The following is a 7,967-nucleotide window of genomic DNA, read 5'->3' as shown; positions in this document are numbered from 1 at the left end:
CCCTCTGCCGTGTTTCTCTGGCTCCGCTGCCCCTCTGCCGTGTTTCTCTGGCTCCGCTGCCCCTCTGCCGTGTTTCTCTGGCTCCGCTGCCCCTCTGCCGTGTTTCTCTGGCTCCGCTGCCCCTCTGCCGTGTTTCTCTGGCTCCGCTGCCCCTCCGCCGTGTTTCTCTGGCTCCGCTGCCCCTCCGCCGTGTTTCTCTGGCTCCGCTGCCCCTCCTACGGGCCTAAGACCAGCATCTTGGGTGTCAGTGGGAAAGTGGAGAGCGACAAACCTCCGTTTACCGATCTCCTTCCCGTACTATGGGACCGGGAGCGATGCAGATTACATCACTTCCGGTCCCTGAGCGGTCAGTGCTCGGCTCCTGAAGCCCAGCAATTTCCACTTCAATAGCTTATTTAGAGTGTAAAGGTGACATTAGGTGTCTTTTGGACCCCCAGCATCACCTTAAAGAGGATCTGTCACCACCAATATGCTATCACAATGGGGGGGCTTGTAAGCCTCCTTATGCGATATCAATTAAAGTTAAAAAAAGTTTTACAAATAATATTAAATAAATTAAATGTAAAAAAAATGTTAAGGCCCCCACGAGCACATGTGTAAACACACGTCAGGTGCGTCTGCGTACTAAAACGACAATCACGCTACACGTTGGGTATTGCCACGGACGCCGGAGTGAGAGCAATAATTCTATGGCCAATATTTATCTGTATCTCTAAATTGATGACCTGTGGGGGCTTTTAAAGCGTTGTCTATGGACTTTTTGGGGTACTGAATTCTGTCGCAGTTTTACGGACGCACACGATTTTTAACCTGGGCATGTTGGGTATCTATTTACTCGCTGTAACCTCATCTTTTATATTGTAAAAGGGTTTTATATTGTGTTTTAGGAAACTAAACTTAAGTGCATTTTTAACTACATTTTTGGGTTTGATAAGTTGCGCTAATTTCTTGCAACATAAAAATTTGCAACTGCCGCCATTTTATTCTATAGGGTCTTGGCTTTCAGGAAATATATTATGTTTGGGGGTTTCAAGTCATTTTCAGGCCTAAAATGTGGAAACAAAAAATGAAAAAAAGGCCTTGGCGGCAAAAGGGTTCTTATGGGGTTAAAGGCGCTCAGGGAATTTCCCAACCGCAGCTGATTGGACGGCAGCTGAAGGAGATTCCTTTCGTGATCAGAGGAGCCCAGGCCTGGTCCAAACCTAAGCTCATCCCTAGTCAGGACACCATCTGCATGGAGTTTTTGCACAGTCTCCTGTGCAGGTTTCCTCCAACACTCGAAAGAACCTTGGCTCCTTGAGGGCCCTGTACGGAGTCCAGGGTGCAGAAACACTCAGTGCTATAGGAATACATGTACTAATTCGCCAGGAGGGGAGAACTAAGAGCGCACACAGGTGCACATTGCTAATTCTTTGCTGTAACATTGGAACGGCATGGGCCCTGATATGCGAGGACTTAAGGGGCGTGCTGGGGTCATAAAGCGGCCATAATAGCACTATCAGCCAGGGAGGGTGTAGAATTAAATGTCCTTTTAATGGGCAGTCAATGGAGAAGCACAATCAGGTGCAGTCCCAGGGTCAAAGCTACAAAGACAAGGACTGTCACTAGAATTCAGGGCCAACTGACAACCATATACACAAGGAATCCAGATATCTAAGACCCACACTAATTGTGTGTATATATATATATATATACACACATACACACTATAGATAGATAGATATATACAGGATGTAAACACACGCTCTATATGTATTAGTAAACAAGCACCCACCAGTAACATTGCCAATCACCCCGGAAGATCCGCAGCCTACACAACCCATAACAATCCCCCCTCGCCCGTCCACCATCTCTTACCTGCTCCACTCTCAGCTGAAGTACTGCCTTGAAACTTCACTTCCTGCTCTCGGACACATCAGCTCTGAGGAGACAACGCACCTCAACCCGATCGTTGTGCACGATGACAGACCACACGCGCCACCAATCGCTGGCCTCTGTCAGTGTCCTTCTGGCCACTGGTAAGAGATCGTCCCGCCCCCCGGGCTCGAGTCTACCAAGCTTGTGTGAAGGTGATCTGTTTGCCGTGACAGAGCGTCCTGGCCAATGGCGTCGCGGGAAAGTGTGAAGGAGGCGGAGACGCCGTTCTGTCCGTGGGGCGGCGGCCATGTTGGATTAGGGAGCGGGCTCAGCTGACGGGGGATCTTGGTGTGAGGGCGGAAGTGGTTGTGGGATTTACATTGTTTTCTTCCAGCAGTCATAGGGAGAGTGCAAGTGTTACACTAAATGGCTTATATTTATGAAAGTGAGTGGAAACAAAATCAATAAAAAGCCTTAACCGTTTCAATGCAAGTCTTTTTAAAATAATTTTTACATGCATGTTAGAATGCTCTTTTTAGGCATGAAGACTACTTTAAACCCCTCAAACATATATTTTTTGAAAGCAGAGACCCTAGAGCAGTGATGGCGAACCTTTTTGAACTCGAGTGCCCAAACTGCGACGCAAAATCAATTTATCTCAAAGTGCCAGCGCTGAAAATAAGTTTAGTATTGTATTGCAGTTTGGGCGCTCGGGTTTAAGAAACGTTCAACATCACTGCCTTAGGCAAAATAGGGAAACCCGCATATTCAAACATTAAGGCCCCATTCACACTGAGCATCACTCACCTGGGCGGATTTCCGCGCGGCCGGGATAGCGCGACTGTTCGGACGACGTTCCAATGACGATCGCGCGACCTTCACCGTCGGGCTGCATGCAAAAATTGAAAAATCGCGCGGCGTCCACGGGAAAAAGGGTCCTGCACGGGCGACATGAAGCTGTACATTAAAACAGCTCCATTGAAAAGCATTGGATGGCGACTTCTTGCGATATCATGCGGCGGAAATCGCGCAATAAAACGCCCAGTATGAATTGGCACTTATACACTCAATAAAACACATACACGCACTTGTTAAAACACACACATTACACACACACAGAACTACTAATAAAGATCAATAATTAAAACATTGCCCCCTCTCCTGCTTACCTGTTTTGCAGGGAGGGGGGCTGCATCCCTGGGGTCTCTCATCCATGCATCTCTCATGGGGGAGGGCTGTGCCTCTGTAGTCGGGCCAGTCACAATCAGGCGGCGGCCTCTAAACAGGCAGATTAGACGGCCGCTCGCGGGGGCCTCCCGGGGTCCTAGCGAGGAGGAAGCAGCCATCTAACCTGCCTGTTTAGAGGCCGCCGCCGCTGCCTGGTTGTGACTGGCCCGGATCGCGTACCAAGGCGATCCGGGTCAGTCGGATCTATTTCAATTGGTGGTCCCTGAACCTAGGCTCGCGTGCCAGCAGAAAGGGCCTCGCGTGCCCTCCCTGGCACGCGTGCCATAGGTTCGCCACCACTGCCCTAGAGAATAAAATGGTGGCTGTTTCATTTGTTTATGTCACGTGATATTTGGGCAACTCTTTATCAAACCCCAATTTTTTTAATAAAAATGCATTCAAATTAATTTTAGTGTGCACAAACACGGTCATATCTAATTCTGTGGCAAAATATAACAGATGAGGTGGAGCCGAGTATATAGATAGCAAACATCACAGGCTGGCGGCGGCCCTATCTGTCCGTGGCTGTCCGCAACTCAACTTGCCTGAATTCGGCCAAACTCGCTCAAAACAATGACCATCACCCTTCCTCCTGATCCAATCTTTGGCGGCAGGGGTGTTCCCTGCCCCTTTGTGACGCACAGCTGCAGAGCAGGGAATGTAGCTCCACCCAAACCGATTGGGTCGGGAAGAGGGTTAGGCAGTCTAATGTTTTGAGCAGGCTTGATTTTGAATCATAATGCTGGCATTGGTGAGCGGTCAGTGGTCACCGCAACTATGTGACTGTGCTGACCAATGAGAATCTCTTGTTTCTTCCAGGGCACGGTTCAGGGAGAAAGGCTTGTTGTAAATTACGATTGAAGTGGATATATTAGGGGTATATTTCGGGTGTATGCTTAAAGGAGAATGCGAACACATACCGTCGCTCGCTCACTTCTCGATCCTGTGCCGGCCGTGACAGGGGAGGGACTGGATTCCTCCCCGCTCCGATCCTCCAGCGCTGACTGGCGGAACGGACGGGGAAGGGTGCAGCTGGCTTTGCCTCTAGATAGGCAGAGCCAGCTGTCAGTCACGCAGCTGTAGCTCGCGGTATACTGAGCTTTGGGTGACGGGAGGACGCTAGTTTGTGTCCTCCCGTTACCCTTAGGAGAACTATGGGGAAAAGCCCTAACCCCATAGTTCTCCTTTAAGTAAATAACAAACTCTTCCCCCACAAACAGTATGCAAAAAGGGAGAGGCATATGTTAATGGGATTGATAAGATGTTTGGTGGCACCAGCACTGTATATGTATTTACAGAGTCTTGTATTTTTGATTACATATGAACAATGCAATTGGTGTCAAACAATAGGGCAAATGACAGCTGAAAGCATTTCAAAGGAAATGCAATTGTTACAGGGTAGATAGGAATCAAGAATCTGTTTAGTAACAAGAAGATCAAAAGTTTTCTCTGGTCAACCAATCAGCTTCTTCCACGTTTTAGTGACTGAGGAAAATGGGTATATCAAGAAGAGACTGGAATGGGGTAGGGAGAGAGAGAAAGGGAGAGAGAGATGGTATAGAGAAGGGTACTCACTGGGAATCTTCATAATTTTACTTTATTTTATTATTACTCTGTATTACTCTGTTGGACTGTTCCTGTTCATCTGCTTTTGTTGGATTAAACGCTACTCTCTGGAAAAGTATAAATACATATATTTGGGTATTTATATATTTATACACCCGCTTTATTTAAACACTACAAGGCTCAGAAGAGATTCTCACTGGTCAGCAGGGTCCTGTGGTTGCGCTGACCAATAACCACTCATCAATGCCAGCATTATAATGCTACAGTGCTCCAGGGCTGTACAGTGGAGTTTTGAAGTAAGTGGCCAGTTCCCCCTTTTGGTGTCGGGGGGCGGGAATATGTCATCTGATCAGCTGAGTGCAGTGGGAACAGAATGGTTGGGGAGGGTGTTGTGCGTTAGCAAACCTCTTCAATTTTGTAAACACATATTTGTTGCTATAAATACACTATATTGCCATAAATATTGGGACACCCCTCCAAATCATTGGATTCAGGTGTTCCAATCACCCCCATGGCCACAGGTGTATAAAATCACGCACCTCGGCATGCAGACGCTTCTACAAACATTTGTGAAAGAATGGGTCGCTCTCAGGAGCTCAGTGAATTCAAGTGTGGTACCGTGATAGGTTGTCACCTGTGCAATAAGTCCATCCATAAAATTTCCTTGCTACTAAATATTCTGCAGTCACCGGTTAGTGGTATTAGAACAAAGTGGAAACAACTGGGAACAGCAACTCAGCCACAAAGTGGTAGGCCACGTAAAATGACAGAGCGGGGTCAGCGCATGGTGAAGCGCACAGTGCGCAGAAGTCACCAACTGTCTGCAGAGTCAATAGCTACAGACCTCCAAACTTCGTGTGGCTTCTTGAGAGCTTCATGGAATTGGTTTCCATGGCCGAGCAGCTGCAGCCAAGCCTTACATCACCAAGTGCAATGCAAAGCGTCAGATGCAGTGGTGTAAAGCACGCCGCCACTGGACTCAAGAGAAGTGGAGACATGTTCTCTGGAGTGATGAATCATGCTTCTCTGTCTGGCAATCAGATGGACGTGCCTGGGTTTGCCGGTTGCCAGGAGAACGGTACTTGCCTGACTGCATTGTGCCAAGTGTAAAGTTTGGTAGAGGGGGATTATGGTGTGGGGTTGTTTTTCAGGGGTTGGGCTTGGCCCCTTAGTTCCAGTGAAGGGAACTCTTAAGGCATCAGCATACCAAGACATTTTGGACAATTTCATGCTCCCAACTTTGTGGGAACAGATTGGGGATGGTCCCTTCCTGTCATAGACTTACCCGGCGCGTCCCTTCGCTCCAGCGACGTGCCGTTCCGGCGATGACATCACGCAGACTCCGCCCACGGGGCGCGGCCCCGCAGTGAAAGGCTCAGCTGTTTCGTCACTCGGCGTTCTCTCGTTTTGGAGTGTCGAGTGACGAACGGTGAACCTACATTGTCCTTACATGTACGCCGTCCCAGAGACCACTGTCTGGAGACAGACAGACTGCAGCAACCACCTCTCATCTACCCCGGAAGTACACGCAGGGCTAGTGGCCAGGAGTCCTTCTTAGCCCAAATAGTCTATTGGGCTGAAGCAACTAAGCGCAAGTACCTTGGGCACTGTCCCTACTATCTGGGATACCAGCATTTCCAGTAATATATCTCCTGTTTCTGCCAGCATTCTGATAGCGGACATTTAACTTGCAACCTCACTTAAATGCATGACTGAGCTGCCATACTGCTACGCTAACTTTACTGTGCTTACTGAACTGCTATACTAGTCGCTGTCATCATAGATAAGCATAAGGAGGAATTGCATTAGTTGTGTTGCTTCAAACTGACTTGCATTGGAAGAGTGGAGTGCTGTAAATCATTTCAAGCTTGCTATATCCTGCACGCACACAGCTGCCATACTTGTTCTAAAATACTGAACCTGGTCAGATACCAAACTGCCTGCTTGCTACTGTTTAAACCATAGTCTGCAAATACTCATTACTGCCTGCTTGCTACTGTTTATACCATAGTTTGCAAATACTCACTTCATTACTCTGGTTACATCCAGCTGCTCCCCTTTAGTCCAAACTACATCTTAGTTAAGGGGACTTCCTTACCAATTATTCCCAAAAACCATCACCTGTAGGTCACCCCGGTGGTACATGATGCATACGGTCTCCCTACCGCACTTAGTGTAATAGGGAACCGCCCACTGAACCACCTTTTCATAAATACACTAAAATCAATTCCGCAGCTGCGATCCAGTGAGACTATATAGACTCGACGTACCTGACACTTCCTGTTCCAACATGAACGTGCACCAGTGCACAAAGCAAGGTACATAAAGACATGGATGAGCGAGTTTGGGGTGGAGGAACTTGACTGGCCTGCACACAGTCCTGACCTCAACCCAATAGAACACCTTTGGGGTGAATTAGAGCGGAGACTGCAAGCCCGGCCTTCTCGTCCAACATCAGTAACCGACCTCACAAATGTGCTTCTGGAAGAATGGTCAAACATTACCATAGACACACTCCTAGACCTTGTGGACAGCCTTCCCTGAAGAGTTGAACTCCATGGACTAAGACTAAGATGCCATTAAAGTTCATGTGCGTGTAAAGGCCGGCATCCCAATACTTTTGGCAATATAGTGTATGTTAACGTGCATGCAAGCCTAGCTGAGAAATACAGACACGAAAAGCTTGGACCAAAAGGTGACGGCCATGCACTTCTCGCTCTATGTTCAAACATTGACTTCTGGTCATGCAGTCCAACACCCTTCTGCATAGAGTGCTTCTCTGTAGGTTAGGCTCCATCTCCATGAGTGTTGAAGGCAGAAGCATAAGGGCTTCCATGCTTCACCTCCTATGGGCACTTTTGGTATTGGCAAGCACAAGGGCAGTCAGTATAAGTGAAGGGGGTAACATGGTTCCAACGCAGTGTAAAAGAAATGCAAATCTTGGTAAATGTGACCACAGTGCCCAACCAAAAAATTGTGGGGCACCTGGTTGGCATCAGGAATACCTGCCAAAGTACCTGTGACCCCCTTTTCAAACCTGTGGTGACAAAGCCTTAGCTTGAGCATTGCATGGGGGCATGTGGGGTGGGGAGTCACACTAGAGCTGTGACATCAGAGCTGGAAGCCTCCGATTACATCTTGGAGGCCTCAAATTAGGCCTCTCGGGCTCTTAGGCTTGGTTTCAGCCTCAAATGATTAACATTTTTGCTAGAGGAGACTGAGGACTCTAATATGAAGGAGGACAGAGAACTTTGATGTGAAGGGGGGGGGACTGAGGACTCTAAAATGAAGGGGAAACAGAAGTCTGATATAAAAGT

General features: G+C 48.0%; 1 protein-coding gene across 1 annotated transcript in view; it reads right to left on the bottom strand.

Annotated features, from left to right (window-relative positions):
* GOLPH3L (golgi phosphoprotein 3 like) overlaps window positions 1-2,005 on the bottom strand; it is a 59,485-nt gene extending 57,480 nt beyond the window's left edge. The window contains exon 1 of the mRNA XM_018559903.1: window positions 1,858-2,005. The gene's annotated coding sequence lies outside the window, so the exon portion shown is untranslated. The remainder of the gene's footprint in view (window positions 1-1,857) is intronic.
* Between the last annotated feature and the right edge of the window lie 5,962 nt (window positions 2,006-7,967).

Source organism: Nanorana parkeri, unplaced genomic scaffold (genome assembly GCF_000935625.1).
Source record: "Nanorana parkeri isolate BGI_ZX_2015 unplaced genomic scaffold, ASM93562v1 scaffold420, whole genome shotgun sequence".
NCBI lineage: Eukaryota > Metazoa > Chordata > Amphibia > Anura > Dicroglossidae > Nanorana > Nanorana parkeri.
This window is presented reverse-complemented; position numbering and strand designations above follow the sequence as displayed.